This window comes from Somniosus microcephalus, unplaced genomic scaffold (genome assembly GCF_052327205.1).
Source record: "Somniosus microcephalus isolate GS21.2 unplaced genomic scaffold, FLI_Smic_1.0 scaffold39, whole genome shotgun sequence".
NCBI classification, from domain to species: domain Eukaryota; kingdom Metazoa; phylum Chordata; class Chondrichthyes; order Squaliformes; family Somniosidae; genus Somniosus; species Somniosus microcephalus.
Genome location: NW_028225226.1, coordinates 122,571 through 140,997, shown reverse-complemented (window position 1 = coordinate 140,997; position 18,427 = coordinate 122,571).

The following is an 18,427-nucleotide window of genomic DNA, read 5'->3' as shown; positions in this document are numbered from 1 at the left end:
CTGGTCAGGAAAGTGACTTTTATAACACAGTTTTTAAATCACAACCTGATGAAATTGAATACATTCAGCTGATTTGAAAAAATTAGAATTGTATAAATTACCATTACTTACCCCATAACTTTCATTTGCAGAATGAAAGAATTAATTGCTTTGCACCATTTAAAATTATTCTGTGTGTCTATTCTTCCTACCAAAGTGAATAACCTCACATTTCCCTACATTATATTCCATCTGCCACCTTCTTGCCCGCCCACTCACTTAATCTGTCTATATCCCATTGTAGGCTCTTTGTGTCCTTCTCACAGCTTACTTTCCCACCTAGCTTTGTATCATCAGAAAACTTGGATACATTACACTCTGTCCCTTCATCTAAGTCAGTAATATCGACTGTAAATAGCTGAAGCATGCGCACTTGATCCTTGCGGCACCCCACTAGTTACAGCCTGCCAATCTGAAAATGACCCGATAATTCCTACTCTCTATTTTCTGTCCATTAACCAAACCTCTATTCCTGCTAATACATTACCTCCAGTCCCATGAGCCCTTATCTTGTGTAACAAGCTTTTACGTGTTTGCTTATCGAATGCCTTTTGGAAATCCAAATATGCTGCCTCCACTGGTTCCCCTTATAGTTCCAATGAATGCCTGAAGCAGAACATCCCGTTGTGCGAATGGAGCCTGTTTGTCGGACAAGGCTACATGTAAGGAAGGAGTGTGGGAAGGGGATAAGGGAAGTGATACCCTGGTAACAAGGTCGGGTAATAAAAATAGAAAGTGCTGGAAACACTCAACAGGTCAGGCAGCAGCTGTGGAGAGAGAAGCAGATTTAACGTTTCCGGTCGAAAACCTTCCATCAGAAGGTGGGCAGTTGTGTTAGGTTACACTATTAAACGTGCACATTGTCACGTAGTAGAGGTAAGGAAAAGATATCAAAAGTTTGGAACAGATACTTTAGAATTCGTTAAAGGTTTGATTAACTTGTATATCGAACTCGGAACTATAACGTGTTGGAGTTCCTCGGCTAAAATTCGCAAAGATTTGTTTAAGAGCTGTTGTTAATTATACTTCTAATTATTGCATGATTAATAAATCTGACATTTACGGTTGCGAACCCTTTTACTGCACTGCGCGTTCTCCAGCTGAGCTCGGAGCATCGTCCCCTTCAATCCATCGCTCACAGGGACTGTTCCATTCAGCATTTCTTTTCTCTGGGCCTTGGTGAAATTTCATAGATTGAAAGCGACGCATCTCAACCCCAAGCTCGTCACCGACTTGCTAACCGCTGCACAGCGACCACACTCTGCTCCCGTGAGATGGAGGCCCAGGAGCTGTTTCAAGCTCGAGTGCAGTTACAAGCAGAACTCATTCAAAGAAAGTCCACATCTTGAGGCGCCTGAGTCTTTGCACCGAACTCCTTCCCAAAGAGTTGTGATTAATGTGGGGGTGATTTGGGCACATTTTTCCCCACATTACAACACTTCAAAGGGACTTCAATGGGGTTAAAGCCCTTTGGGACATCCTGAGTTCTTGAAAAGCTCTGTATCAAAGCCAGTGTTTTTTTTCTCCAGAAGTTCGAACAGCAAGTTCATAATTCGCGGGCAAAACAAGGGCTCGTCTGGGATCTCTCGCAAGTTTCAACCAATAACCCCGAAGCGAGAATCATACCAACGAGCCAACTGATAAATTTGACTGGAGCTAAGAGGTAAGCATTGTAAAACCATTTTGTTTGTGTGGTTGTTCTTGATGAGCAGAGCACTTAAGACCGAGACAGTGACTTTGCCTTTTCGAACTGTCTACTGAAGCGCCGCCCGGGCCCACTGCTACAGTTAATGAGCTGTAGTTGAATATTGGATGGGATAAAAATTGATAAAGAGGAGGTACTAGAAAGCTGGCTGTACCAGGACCAGTTGAAATGGATCCGAGGATGCTGAGGGGAGTAAAGGTGGGAATTACGGAGGTACTGACCATAATCTTCCAATACTCATTGGATGTGGGGTGGAGCCAGACGTCTGGAGAATTGCAAATGTTACACCCTTGTTGAAAAAAGTGTGTAAGGTTCAACCCAGCAACTGCACGCCAGTCAGCTTAACGTCGGTAGTGAGGAAGCTTTTAGAAAGGATAACCCTGCACAAAATGACCAGTCACTTGGACAAGTGTGGATTAATTGAGGAAAGTCTGCTCGGATTTGTTAAACGCAACTCGTCTTTTCCCAACTTGATTGAATTTTTTGATGAGGTGAAAGAGAGGGTTGATGAGGGAAATTCATTTGATGTGGTGGACATGGACTTCCAAAAGGCATTTGATAAAGTGCCACGTAACAGGCTTGCCGGCAAAGCTTAAGCCCATGTAATAAAAGGGACAGTGGCAGCATGGATGTCAAATTGGCTAAGTGACAGGAAACAGAGAGTAGTGCTGAACTGTTGTTTCTCTGACTGGAGGAAAGTACACAGTGGTGTTCACCAGGGGTCGGTACTAGGCGCCTGCTCCGTCATTCAATGAGATTATGGCTAATCATCCAAATTCAGTACCCTGTCCCTGCCTTCTCCCCATATCCCTTGATCCCTTTAGCCTTAAGAAATATATCCAACTCAGTGAAGTGAAATAAAGAGCAATTAAAGAACAAGGTAGAAGCCGCTGTGGCCCATTTGACACGAGAATAAATTCGCCTCTAGTTGTTCGCCACAGCAAGTTTAAAACATATATGTTTCCACCCGTGCTCGAACCTGATAACCGCTACAATGTGGAAACCACCGGCTCTGTAGCAGCAGCAGAGTGGTACTGAGTCAGTTAACGTGCTCTGTGCAGATCGGCAATGTGTGATTGGCATTTGTCGCTGGGTCAATTGTTAATTTTAAATCTGATATTGATAGATTTATGTTACCCGAAGTTATCAAGGGACATGGGGCAAAGCCAGGTAAATGGAGTTAGGTAATAGATCAGCCGTGATCCCCTTGAATGGCTCGAGGTGCTGAATGGCTACTGCTACTGTTCCTATGTTGCTATGCTCCTGTGTTCCTAAAAGGTTTATTGGGGATCGCCAGCTTATATTTCTGAGGTTATGACGGATTACTGGGTCGACAGCCAATATATCTGTGATTATGAGGGTTTATTGTGACCAACTGCCTATATATATATGGGTTTATCGTAATTTACTGCAAACTACAGCCATTATATCTGGGGTTATCAAGGTTCACTAGTGTTACCAGCTATATTATTGAGTTTTTCTGGATTTACTGGGATTAACAGCCTATATATTTTGCTGTCCATGGTTTATTAGAATTGCCAGCTTACATGTTCAGTATTTATTGGGAAAGTGTTCCTGTGTAACAGCCTCTGTCTGTAGCATAACACATTCTGCCGAGTCTCCGAGATAACCAGGGCCTCACAATAAGATATATTTAGGTGCAACCTCCAGAATGATAAATGCTTATTGAGATCAGTGACTTCTAGATAAGGTGGCTCTTCCAGAGCACGGTTCTGTGAAGTGCACATCGTTCATTTAAAATCGTTATATTTTTAAGCAATGCGAGGAGCTCACGGGTTTCTAAGTCATTGAGCTAAAGACAATCCATTCAGCTGCCAGTTCTGCTTCCCTTTTCTCATTATCAGTGATTACCCACCAATCCAAGACTGCCGCAATACACTCTACCCCTGAACATCGGCCTCTCTTAAATTTCTCCCATCTGCCTACCGCTCTTTGGCCCCATTCCAACTCGGTGTCGTACCACCAGCTTAATCAGAAAACAATTCCATATCTACCTCTTGCACATCTCCCGCCTCTATTTTGACCACATCCCAACCACCACTGAAAACCTCATCCGTGTCTTTTCATCTCCGACCTCAAGACTTCCAATAATCTTCCAGGTGGCGTCCCATCATCTACCATCCATGAAATTTAGAGCATTCTTATATCTGCAACCCATATCATAGGACAGACCAAGGCACGCTGCCTAGCTCCTCCATCGCTGTTAAACTGTATACTGGTACGCAAACGTCTCAAATTTATAATTCATATTATTGTATTTATCTCCATCATTACCCTATAGACTAATCAGGTGCTGCGAATTTCCCCTTAACTTTCCCATTCTATACTACCCATCTGCTGTCCACTCCCTTTCCTTTCAGCTGTCTGGGATTCACGTATGAAATTCTCTCATTAACAACAACAGCAGCAACAACTTGTATTTACATAGCGCCTTTAACGTCGAACAACGTCACAAGGCGCTTCACAGGAACGGAATCACACAGAATTTGACACCCATTCACATAAAGAGATAGTAGGACACAAGACTAAAAGCTTGGTCAAAAGTTAGAATTTAAGGGGCGTTTTATGAGGAGAGAGTGGTAGAGATTCGGAGGTTTACGGAGCGATTTGTAGAGCCTAGGGCTTAAAAGTACTCTTGGCACCTCCCTCTGACTGTTTAATACATTGCTTAACAAACCACCCACTTTGACTGAGAATATGGTCAGTTCTCTTATTATCTCCTTCTTTGCTATGAGGTGTCCCTCTTGTCTGGTTGAAGCATTGAGAGAGCATTTTCTCCATTAAATGTGATACATAAAAAATAAGGTCTTGGTGCTGATGAAATGTGAATTCCTGGAATTAATATCGTATCATGGCCGTTTGCACAGATTAGTCAGTCCCACAATGCAATGGTTAATATTATATGGTAGTGGTGATTCAGTGCTGGTCAGTGAGATGGCGTGGCAAGTGGCTGAATTAGTATCAACAGGTGTGCTTCAATGTGATAGATGGCCAGTGAAAAAGGTAGTGCTGAGCTCAACAGGCAACTCAGTGCTGGTTAGTGGGAAGGAGGGAATAGAGGGCTGAATAGTACAAGGTTAAACAATTGACTCATTACAGGTCAGTGAGATGGGGTTAGTGGTACCGATATTACAGGCTCAATTGGCGAGTCAGTGCAGGTTACTGAGATAGATCGTGTAGTGGAACTGCTGGTATGAGGCTCAGTGGATGAGTCAATGCTGGTCAGTGAGTTGGAGCGAGGATGGGCTAAATAGGTGAATTAATGCTGGTCATTAAGATGGAGGGGTAGTGTAAAGGGCAGTACTGGCCACAACAGGCAAATCAGTGTTGGTCAGTGAAATCGAGGGAGTAGTGCAAAGTGCAGTACGAGGGTATATAGGTAAATCAATGTTGGTTAGTGAGATGGAGAGGTAGTGGAACATTAGGTACTTTAAGGTTCAGTAGGTGAATAGCTGCGGATGATTGAGATGAACACCGAGTAAAGGAACTAGCATTAGGCGCGTCAGAATGCTGAAGGTATATTGAATTGACCTGTACTTTACTGAAAAACCCACTGCTCAGTGAAGGCGTCAAGTTGTGGTTATATATTTGGTGAACTAATTGATGCCCCACAGGCCAAAGAGACAATTGCACGAGCAGAACTGGAAGGCGACTGTTGGTCTTTCATGGTAAGAAGTGGGTAAAACACAGGGCATCAGTGAGTAGATGGAGTGAGTGGCAGAGTGCCGCTTTTGCAGCTAAACAATATCACCAGGTCGGAAGTTGCTGAAGGTGTGGGTGGCATGCTTGTTCAGATAATCTCCGTCCAATATCAATAAAGCACTAAAATGTGGCGGTAATATGGTGGAGAACAAATGCTTGATCAGCTGGTCTCAAATCCCTCTCCCTGTTAATTAATCAAAAATATTACATCTTATATCAATCAATAATAAACGATCTCTAGCATTTCTGTCTTTAAATGTGGTCAGTGCTTGTTCCAATGTTGCCTACATTACAACAGTGAGTACAGTTTCTGTCTTTCTTTCTTGCTATCTACATTTATTTTTTTTTCTTTATAACTATTTTTCTTTCTTTCTGCACAACATACATATTGTGATGGATGTCATCAACTGGAATAGATATGTTCTGCGGTGAATGGATTTTATGTTAGATGGGGCCCAGAATAAATGGTCAGACTATGTTTATAAATTCTTAAAGCAGAAGGAGAATGCTGCGAGTGCTGGAAATCTGAAATAAGGGCAGGACATGCAGTAAACAGTCAACAGGTCAGGCTGCATCTGTGGAAACTGCAGCGCAGGGACTGGAGGGTGTGCTGCACACTGGGAATAACATTATTATTTAGGGTCATAAGTTTCCTTTGTTTAGCTTTGTGCTAATGTTCTTTGTTAGTTTTTCCCTCTAAAAAGGCGCAATTGTGTTTTATTTGCTTGACACTGGGACATCCCACTGTTTCCTTGTAGCGTTACTAAGGAAAGGCATCTATGGAAGTTCTTGTTAGAGTTCTAAGACTTGTATGAGTATATGAATGTGCAGCCTGTCTCCTGACCTTAGGGGTTTGAATGTATTGGGAATTCCGCTCTTCTTGTTAACATTCTTGTTCTGAAATTTGCTGGCATCATCTGTTTGTTCAATGACTGCAATTTAACCCAATCAGCAGGGGAGCCGACTTTCCGACTGGATGGATTTTCTCTTCAATAAATAAGGGGCGTTTTTTCAACGTTTAAATTGGAGAATCGCTCCCAGCATCACCACCAACCATCGAATCATCGATTCTAACAGAAAGGGATAAAATGTCTCTTGGTTTTCTAATCAAGCTCAAGATTCTGTGAGTGATTAATGAGATACAAATGATTTATTACCCCATCCTAGCTGCAGTCGGTGTCCCAGGTAAGTTATTACCTGGGTCAGGTGCTTCAGGAACTGGAGAATAAAAGTATGTGACATCTTATTCCGTGTGGACAGCTCTTTGTTTTATTACTTTCTTTATATGATAGCAGTAACTACACTTCAAATTACTTCTTAGGCAGTATAGCACTACTGGACGTCCGGAGTTTGTGAAAGATCCGATAGAAATGAGAACAGTTTCTTTCCAAATTTCATTCATTCTTTCTTTCTTTCTTTCCTTCTTTCTTTCTTTCTTTCTAACTTTCTTTCCTTTTTGCTTTCTTCCTTCTTTTCTTGCGTTCTTTCTTTCTTGCTTGCTTTCTTTCTTTTTTAATGCTGTCTTTCTTAATTCCTGTTTTATTTCATTCTTTTGCTCTTTCTCTTTCTTCTTAATAAAATATTTTTTCTTTCTTCTATTCTTTCTTTCTTCCTTCGTTTATTTCATTCTTTCTATCTTTGTTTCTTTCTTTCCTTCTTTCATTCTTTCTTTCTTCTTTCTTTCACTCTTTCCTTTCCTTCACTTTTTTTATCTTTCCTTCTTTTATTTATTTCAAACTTTCTTTATTTTGCGTGTTTCCTACTGTCCCATGTTCCATTTCTTGTTGTGAAAAACGCTACAGCAACGGGGGCGCTTTCTTTCTTTCTTTCCTTCTTTCGTTCTTTCTTTCTTCTTTCTTTCACTCTTTTTTTCTTTCTTTCCTTTCTTTCACTTTTCCTGTCTTTCCTTCTTCTATTTATTTCCAACTTTCCTGATGTTGTGTGTCTAATGTTCCATTTATTGTTGTGAGAGACGCTCCAGCAATGGGAGCCGGTTCCTGCCTTTGTTCTTTCTTTCTTTTTTTTCTTTCTTATTTCATTCACTCTATGTTCCTTTCTTTCCTTTCCTTCACTTTTCCCATCTTTCCTTCTGTTGTAGATTTCCAGCTGTGTTGATGCTGTGTGTTTAATGCTGACCCAGGTTCCTTTTATTGTTGTGAAAGAAACTTTAGCAATGCTCGCAAACTATTTCCTTCATTCTTTATTTATTTCTATTCTTTCTGTTTTCTCTCTTCATTTTTTCTTTCTTACTTACATCATTCCTTCTTTCCTTCATCCTTCCTCCCTCCTCTCTTCCTTCTTTCTTTCTTTCTTTCTTACTTTCATTCTGTCCTTATTCTGTTCTTTATTTCATTCATTTGCTTTTTACATTTCATCTTATTAATTTCTTTATTTGTTTCTTTCTTTTTTTCTTTCTTTCATTGTTTCATTCTTTTTTCTTTCTTCCTTACCTTATTCCGTTCTTTGTTTAATTATTTCACTCTTTCTCTTCTTCTAACTTAATTTCTTCTTTCTTTCTACTAACCTTTCTTTCTTTCTTTTTTCGTTCTGACTTTCTTTCTCCCATTGTTAATTTAATTCTTTTGCTCTTTCTCTTTCTTCTTATTTAATTTATGTTTAATTGATTCTATTCTTTCTTCCCTTATGTCTTTCTTTCTTTTCTTTATTCCTTCCTTTATTTCATTATTTCGCTTTTTCTCTCTTCCTTCTTAATTTCTTTCATTCTTTCTCCTTTCCTTCCTTCCTTCCTTGCTTTCTTTCTATCTTTCTTTCTTTCTTTCTTATTTTATAATTTTTGCTTCTTATTTCATTCACTCTTTGTTCCTTTCTTTCCTTTCCTTCACTTTTTCCATCTTTCCTCCTGTTGTAGATTTCCAGCGGTGTTGATGCTGTGTGTTTAGTGCTGACCCAGGTTCCTTTTATTGGCCCAGTAATTCGGGTCGGTGGCTTGCTGCGCGTGCAAGCCCCTGATATGCACTTACCCGACGCGCTGACATTTCACCTCCAGGGACGGCTGGAATTCGTGTTTGAAAAAGAAGAATCCCGGGCAGCGTCTGACGTCACGCCGCCCAGGAGTGCAGCCAGCGCGAAGCCTGGAGCGCGCTGTGCAAGTGAGACACGCCCCTTGAGGTCTCAGTTTAATAGGACACGCCCCCAATGTTTCTCACAAGCTGCTAAGCATTCTTACATGCAAAGCAACATTTTAAATAGGTTTTTGGTATTTTTATGAAGCTTTTGTTAACTTTTATAAACTTTTAAAAATGTTTACATTATTTTGAAGAATCTGAAGTAGTTTTAAACAGAATTAAAGCTATTTAAAAACTTTTAAAAGCCCTAAAATAATATTTTTTATTCCACTTATTTATTTACCAATGTCGTTGTCATACGTGTCTTCACACTGTTCCCTTTGGGGAACTGTATGAAGTGGTGGAAGGATTTATGGCCGTGATTAACACTCATTCCGTGACCGTAACCATCTTTGAACCAGCCATTAGGGTGGTTAGTCCTATGGCGGGAGAGTTTTACGGGCTCCCACAAGCTATACAAGGAGGGGGGACCACCCACACCCACGGACGCAAACATCCCACTGGATGTCAAACCCAGAATTTAGAGCCGGAGCTCTGACGCCACTTGCCAGGACTGTCTGGAGCGGGGTTCGAAACCCTACCCTGTCTGGCCCAGTGGTGGGATCCTACCGCTACGCCAAAGGCCCAATCCGATTGGCAACGTGAAATGGCTGGAATGAGCACAATTCACGGCATTAAAAGAACTCACAATTGAACTGATGATGACCTCAGCAATCTCCTCAACGAGGTGGAGGCGCAGCGCCTGCTCATCATTGGTAATGAGAAGTCAAAGGCGCTGCAAAAATGGCAGATGATAGCTTGGTCTTTCAAGTGGCAGCATAGGGCTCCAGTCACGGGAAGGGAAAAGGCGCAGGAAACGTATGGGTGTCACCTTTTGCACAGAGTGGGCCTTTTGCGTAGCGGTAAGCATCCCCGCCACTGGGCCAGAAGGAGTAGGGTTTCAAACCCCGCTCCAGACAGTCCTGGCAAGTGGAGTCGGAGCTCCTACTATAAATTATGGGTGGACATCCAGCGGGATACTTGCGTCCGTGGGTTGTGGGAGCCCATAAAACCCTCACGCCATAGGACTAACCACCCTAATGGCTGGTATGTAGATGGTTATGGTCACGGAAGGAGTGTTAATGTGGCCAGAAATCCTTCCACCACTTCATACAGTTCCCGAAAGGGAACAGTGTGAGGATACGTACGATGATGACCTCTTGCGCAATGCACCTCCTTGGACCCTCAGTCGCAGATGCGAGGGGGCAAATCGTGCAATTGTTAAATTTTTCATTTTATTGACATGTAAAATGTTGGCCCATAATTCCCTTCCAAACGCGCAAGTACGGTCGGGGTACTTACGCGTCTGTCCGGAGGAAATGCCGGTTTTCAGCATGCACAGCGCATGCGGGGAAAACCGGCATTTCCTGTCCTCTGAACGAAGGCGTTCAGAGGCAGAACGCGTGCGACTGTACAGGCAGTGCGTGCGCAGTAAAATTTGCCACTTTCATTCATGCTTTCAGTGAGGTCAAGTCAATACAACTTACACATGAATAAAGCATGAGTACAGTTGCTCCAGAGGCTGCGGTTGTTTGGGAAAGGGATTAAAGTTATTGTAAGAAATGCTGAGGTAAGTTTTAAAGCTTATTTTTGTTATTTAAAACGGGTTTTCAGTACTGTAGGTAGAAGGTTCAATTGCGGCTATGTGAATTGAATTTGCTGTGTTTATTAAATGTGAAAATGACTCCAACATTTTTAAGAAAGAAACTGTTCATCAATAATATATTCTTTTAAGTAATTATGTATGTATGTCTGTATATATTCCTTTGTGTGTATGAATATATTCCTTTACTTATGTTTATGAATGTATGTATTTAATTATGACTTTCAGAGAAAGTAACTTATTGGAAAATCATAATTAAAAACATACATTCATACACAAGTAAAGGAATATAAAACATACATACATATATGTAAAGGAATATATGTGGACATACATACATACATAATTACTTATTACTGATGAAAAGTTTCTTTCTTAAAAGTGTTGGAAATGTTACATTACTCATTTTAGAACACTCATTCTCACATTCAATTCACACAGCCACAATTGCTCCTTCTACCTACCGTACTGAAAACCCGTTTAAAAAAAAAATTTAAACTTTAAAACTAACCTCAGCATTTCTTAAAATAACTTTGCTCCCTTTCCCAAACAAAAATATTGCCTTTCAGAAGCTCCACGATAAAATATACCTTCCTCCGCAGCCTTGGACCAACTTTACACATGCTTTTTTCAAGTGTAACTTGTAAGGACTTACCCTCACTGAATCCATGAATGAAATCGACGAAGTTCACTGCGCACGCGCTGCCTGTGCAGTCGCACGCGCTGTGCCTCTGAACCCCTTCGTTCAGAGGACCGGAAATGCCGGCGTTCTCCGCATGCACAGTGTTTCCTGAACGCCGGCATTTCATCCGGCCAGATGCGTGAGTACCCAGACCGTACTCACGCATTTGGACCCGAATTACTGGGCCTATGTTGTGAAAGAAACTTTAGCAATGCTCGCAAACTATTTCCTTCATTCTTTATTTCTATTCTCTCTACATTCTCTCTTCATCTTTTCTTTCTTTCTTACTTCATTCCTTCTTTCCTTCATCCTTCCTTCCTTCTTTCTTTCTTCCTTTCTTTCTGACCTTATTCTGTTCTTTATTTCATTCATTTGCTCTTTTCCTTTCATCTTACTTAATTTCATTTTTTTGTTTGTTTCTTTCATTTTTTCATTCTTTCTTTCTTCCTTTCTTACTTTATTCCGTTCTGTATTTAATTATTTCACTCTTTGTCTCCTCCTTACTTAATTTCTTTGTTTCTTTCTTCTAACCTTTCTTTCTTTCTTCTTTGTCTTCCCTCCTTTCATTCTTTCTTTCATTCTTTCTTTCTTACCGTATTCCATTCTTTATTTAATTCTTTCACTTCTTCTTACTTTCTTTTTTTCTTTCATCTAACCTTTCTTTCTTTTTTGTTTCTGTCTTTCTTTCTTCCATTCTTTATTTCATTCTTTTGTTCTTTCTCTTTCCTCTTAATTAATTTATTTTTATTGCTTCTATCCTTTCTTATGTCTGCTTTCTTTTCTTTCTTTATTCCTTCCTTTATTTCATTCTATCACTCTTTCTCTCTCTTCTTTCTTAGTTCCTTTCATTCTTTCTCCTTTCCTTCCTGCATTGCTTTCTTCATTTCGTCCTTTCTTTCTTTTTTATTTTTTTCTTCATTTCTCTCTTTCTCTTTCACACTTTCGTCCTTTCTCTCTTATTTTCTTTCTTTTCCTTCTTCCTATCTTCTTTTTTGTTTCTTTTCCTTTATTTTTTCCTTTCTTTATACGTTATTACTCTCTTTCTCTCTTTCTTCTTTATTGCTTTATTTCCATCTTTCTATTTTTCTCTGGTGTTTGTGTTTTATAATGGCACAGGCTCCACTGATGTGATCTCGCAATCATTGGTTCAATGCAATGTCTGGTGCATCCTAACATGTCACAATAGTTACATTTCAGCCAATCGCTTTAAGACCCCATTGTTCTTTCAGTCTACAGCAGGAGACATGTCCCGTGATTATTTTCTTTCCTTGCTGTAAATACTGAGTCAGAATGTCAGGTGATAAATTGTTTTATGACCTCACACAGTCTTCGGATTCTTCAGGATACTTTCATTTATTTTGTTGTACAAATCAATCCTAAGAGATAAATCACAAATGCATCGATGATCCAATATGATTCAGCTGTCTCACTTTTCAACGTTACCTGCTCTATGTCAGTGTCACAGTTTCTGAAATGTTACGATAGAATAGTAAGATTGATTTATTGTTTATTATTATTCAACTCATTTAATGATTTAATTTGAATAATTAATTAGCATTATTAGTTAATCCTGTGCATCCGTGGTACAGTTCTTCATATCTCTGCGTAGGACACTAGCCATTTTGGTACTGTTCATCGTATCTCTCATTTGTATCCAAAATGTTTGAAAGGGGAATGTTTTGCGATTGAACCCACTCGATCAATGATTGTGTCATGCTCTGTTCAATAATTGGAAATCGACAGAGTTAACAACATCTGAGGGACAGAACAATATTAACATTATTTGTCTAGAATTAAGCTCTTTGCTCAAATCGCAAGATGGTGTTATATTATCATTCATATTATGCCACCATTTACAAGAAATGACCATTGTTACAAATGTTACATGTAATTGAATTCCAGAACCTACCATGAACTACACTAAATGTTAATTTTTTGCCTTTGTAGATTTAGTGACTCTGTATATTCAATTGCCGAGCATGGAGCATAGTGTGACTGTAACTCGTCTGAACCAGTGATTGACCATTGGTAATCCAGGAGCAGAGGATCTGACTGTGCCTCACATCTCACATCCAAAACAAGCAGGGATACTGTCTTTAATATGTCAGGCCAGTAGCAGAAAAGTGGAAGAAATACATTACAAGCATTGAATGGGAAGGTTTGATTTCTGAAATTATACTCAAGCGCTCAATGGTTTGAAAAAAATTGACCATAGCTTTTGCATGAGCAAAGAGTGGGTGTCGCTAGCTACCTGTTCCATTCAGAGTGCTCCTACTAAACACCCACTCCTCTTACTCCCATGCCCTTTTTCGCATCACCCCACCTCAGGACATTTAGTTCAAATATAACACCACTACAACAAACTCACACCCACACACTGCAATGCAACTTTCAAAATGTCCCAACTGTTCATTCTTCGCTGGCTCAGTTGCAAGTAAGGCTCCCAATTCCCAATTGGATGCATTTGTATATATACTAAATTCTAGTTTCTGTTTTTAACCTTGGTTTGTTTAACAAATGCGATGCAGACTTTTCATCCTCTCGAGTCTGTTCCGCCATTCAAATAGATACTGGATGAGTTTTAGCTTAGCTCCTTCGACCAGCCTTGGTTCCATATGCCTAAACACCCTTGTCTATCAATAATCTATCACTTTCAATTTGATATTTTACTTGAGCCACAACCTGAAAAGCACTTTTGGGGAGAGAGGTCCCGATTTATACTCCCCTTCTTGTAAGAACATAAGAAAATAAGAAGTAAGAGCAGGAGATGGCCATAGGGCCCCTCGAGCCTGCTCGGCCATTCTATATGATCATGGCTGATCATCGACCTCAACTCAACTGTCCCTCCAGATCTCCATATTCCTCGATTCTCCTTGGATCCAAAAATCTATCTCAGCCTGTGTCACGGGACCATGCATTCACGGGGCCGTTATGCTAGGGTTTTCGGTAGTGGACCCAAGTGCAGGAAACCGATCCAATGACTCGAGACCAGGTAAAACTTGAAAGATGCTTCCTTGAGTCTCGAGAACATAGAAACAGGGTAACACTCGAAAGGAGATTCACTTGAGACTCGAAAACACAGAGACATAGTAACACTCGAAAGGCGATTCCTTGAAACTAGAAAACACAGAGACTCGAGAGAGCTGCTACCTGCAGGCAGGCGAAACCAGGACTGAGCAAAGAGGACAGGAAACAGGAAGCTTAAATACAGGCCAGAGTGGTCACGTGACTTAATCAAATGAGACAGGAGACAAATACATTAACAACACACAGGTGAGGCCAGAGGCACAGAGCACAAGACAAGGTCAAAACCAAACAACTTTATTAACTAGCCTAATTACACTGATGAGATAAATTATTCGAGAAACAGGTGAGGAAAGGGGCCTAAATGTACGGCAGCAGTGCACCGAAACCTCAAAAACCACCTTCAGGTGGTGGGCAGAGGGAAGTGCTGCTAAAGCCGTTACAGTACCCCCCTTATAGGGACGGCACCTGACGTCCCATAAGCCTAAGATGATACCAATTTTATTTATTTATTAATATTATTTTACTTTTTACACTTTATTTTTAGCGAGACTCGAGAATTAAACACAAAAAACACAGTGGGAGCTCGGGAGCACTCGGGAGTTCAACAGCACAAAACACAGCAAAAGCCCAAATATTTGCCCAAGATAACTTGAGAGTTTATCTTGTGCAGGAGAGCTCGAAAGTTTAACTTGTCCAGGAGAGCTTGAGAGTGTATCTTGTCCAGGAGAGCTCGAAAGTTTAATTTGTCCAGGAGAACTCGAAAGTATCTTATCCAGGAGAGCCTGAAAGTTTCTTATCTAGGGGAGCTCAAAAGTTTATCGATACCAAAGCCGAAGAGTTCGAGAGTTTATTTTGTCCCGGAGAGCTCGAAAGTTTCCTTAATTTGCCCAGGAGAACTGGAAAACTCCTTTTCTTCTTTCTTTTCTTTACTCTTTATCTTGTCCAGGAGAGCTCGAAAATTAAACTTGTCCAAACCAGGAGGGTAGCAAACACAGCGGGGGCCCTCTTCCAAGGAGACTCGGAAATTATACACAGAGACATAGCAGGGAGTCTTCTTCCTAGGAGACCAAATATTTGCCCAAGAGAGATCAACACAACGAAGGCCCAGGAAGCTTGAGAGTTGCCTTGAGAATTTAACAATGAAGGCCCAGAAAACTTGAGAGTTCACTTGGGAGTCTAACACAGTAGAAGCCCAGGAAGCTTGAAAGTTAACTAGAAAGTTAGCACAATGAAAGTCCAGGAAATTTGAAAGTTCACTCAGAAATTTAACACTATGAAGGCCCAGTAAACTTGAATGTTCACTTGAATTGAACATAGACTTGAAAGTTCACTCGACATTTTAACACAATGAAGGCCCAGGAGACTTGAGAGTTCACTTGGGGGTCTAACACAGTAGAGGCCCAGGAATCTTGAGAGTTCAACACAATGAAGGTCCAGTAGACTTGAAAGCTCACTCGAAAATTTAACACTATGAAGGCCCAGGAAACTTGAAAGTTGACTTGAAAATATAACACAACGAAGGCCAAAACAGGAGGCCTGAAAGTTCACTTGGGGGTCTAACACAGTAGAGGCCCAGGAAGGTTGAGAGTTGACTTGAAAATATAACACAACGAAGGCCCAGGAAACTTGGAAGTTAACTAGAGAGTTAACACAATGAAGGCCCAGAAGACTTGAAAGTTCACTTGAATTTAACACAGGAGACTTGAAAATTCACTCGAAAATTTAACACAGTGGGGGTCTTCTTCCTAGGAGACCAAACATTGCCCAAGAGAGGTCGAAAATTAACTCGAGAGTTTCAAACCTTGGCTGGTTGGTTTCTGCTGGGTCCTTGTATGGCTCAGTCCTACTGTCACGGGGCCGTTATGCTAGGGTTTTCGGTCCTACTGTCACGGGGCCGTTATGCTAGGGTTTTCGGTAGTGGACCCAAGTGCAGGAAACCTATCCAAGGACTCGAGACCAGGTAGAACTTGAAAGATGCTTCCTTGAGACTCGAGAACATTGAAACAGGGTAACACTCGAAAGGCGATTCCGTGAGTGAGAGACAGGTGAACCCAGGACTGAGCAAAGAGGACAGGAAACAGGAAGCTTAAATACAGGCCAGAGTGGTCACGTGACTTAAACAAATGAGACAGGAGACAAATACATTAACAACACACAGGTGAGGCCAGAGGCACAGAGCACAAGATAAGGTCAAAAACAAACAACTTTATTAACTAGCCTAATTACTCTGATGAGATCAATTACTCGCGAAACAGGTGAGGAGAGGGGCCCAAAGGTATGGCAGCAGTGCACCGAAACCTCAAAAACCGCCCTCAGGCGGCGAGCAGAGGGAAGTGCCGCTAAAGCCGTTACAGCCTGGAGTAAAGAAGTGCTTCCTTGAACCCTTGAACGGCCTAGCTTTAATTTTAATGACTCCGCCAAAAGAGATATTAGATTACCCCTATATACTCTATCAAATCCTATAATCATCTTAAATGGATCACCTGTAATATTATATACTCCAGGGAATACATTACTAGCCTGTGTAATTTGATCACGTTCTGTCACTTAAATGACGATTCATCGCTGGCACTCTGAGTACAACCCCTATCTCCAGGATGCCCTATCACAGGTAGAATAATCACGATCTATCACTGGATGCAAAGCCGAGCTTCACATTTTCGAAGCATTTCAGGTAATTGTGAAGAACATTAATGTCCCTGTTATTTAAGGGACTGTTACTTCCATGCAAACACGAAAAACTACTGTTAGTGCCCCGTGTCTTGTGAATGATTATCGTATTTTATTGCTGCACACAGTTAACGTGGTGACGATTGCGATCCTGTCTCGCAGAAAGTGTGGACTCTCCAAATGTGTCACTCACTATCTGGTGGCCATGGCAGCGGCAGGTCTACTGGTCGTGATCATCGATCTAATACTGAGGCAGATTCCTATTGTTTATCGGAAAGAATTTTTGTTTTTGAGGGACACTAGAGTGTGTAATATTCACGCCGTCCTGCTTTATGCCGCCACAGACTGTTCTGTCTGGTTCACAGTCACTTTCACTTTTGATCGATTCGTGGCCATTTGTTGTCAGAAGGTGAAATCTAATTATTGCACCGAGAAAATGGCGGCTGTGGTTCTCGGCACAGTGACTGTGCTGAGCTGTTTGAAGAACATTTTCTGGAATTTTCTATATACAAGTCAGTATTGGCTTTCTAACAGTCCCTGGTTTTGCCGCGTTACCCTTGTTGTATCACGTTCACTGCTCTGGGCCGTGGTTGAATTAATGAATTATATCTTAACGCCATTCATTCCGTTTCTTTTGATTCTACTGTTCAATGCTTTAACAGTCAGGCACATTTTAGTGGCCAGCAGAGCCCGCAGAAGACTCTTGGCTCGGAGCAGTGGCGAGAGTCCAAGGTACCCAGAGATGGAGAGCCGAAGGAAATCCATGATTGTAATGTTCGTTATATCAGGGAATTTCATACTGTTATGGGTGTTATTTATGGTCTGTTCTATACTGAGACGGTTGGATTACTTGGGACATCCTGTCCCTCTGCCCACATTTGTACCTGAAATCGGCTTCATGCTCCAGCTGTTGAGTTGCTGCACCAACACTTTTATTTATGCAGTGACCCAGAGGAAATTTAGAGAGGAGTTGAGGATAGGAGTGAAGTATCCCCTCGCATTGATGAACATATTAAATAGATGAGAAGGCCTAACACTTTCTAACATTATCCTGTATTTTTGTTTCATGTGTAGATTTCACTGGGTTCCTTTAGACTTTATATTTTCTGAAACATTTCACAATCTGGCCCAGTATTAAAACGGAAGTTAATATCATAGTTCGGGACCTTGTAGCCTTTTTGCGCAAGGACAGGACCCGGACACAAGCTATCTACAGTTGTGGTTTTAGCAGATACTCGCCCAGGAGTGGGTACCTGCTTTACTCAGTCTCATGCTGAGGTCGCAGTACAAAGGTGTTTTGGGAATGAGTCCTTGATGTGACTGATTCCAAAAAATAGACAAATCGTGTGAAATTTCCTGACATTCAGACCGTGTTTAGATCCTCAGAGTTGACAGCTTTATCCGATCTGTGCTAGTCTGTAAAGGAAGACTTGTTTTAAAAATAAAAATCAGAAAAATTTAAGGCAGCGGGATGGTTGCGATATATATTAATCTCTGCCTCGTCACTGGGAAAGATATTGAAAAGGAATCAATCTATATTAAATTCCACTCAACCCCGTGTGTTCGTCTAAGTCTGTTCTTCATTTTGTACATTTCTGGGCAGATGCCGTTCTGATTAAAGTGAACATATTGCATCCCATTCAGTGTTATGTATCAGAACGTGACCTGAAATAAACAACATTTTGCCCAGTGATAATTTCGTCCACATATAGAGTTCTTGCCAAATTAGGTGGGAATAACGACCCGCATTTACCGATCCCTACAGCTGTGTACGAGCTGTGTATACACCCGTCGGGACCTCATAAGTGCCGGATTCACGCATGTGAAGCTCATGCCCTGAAAACCGGCCCTTC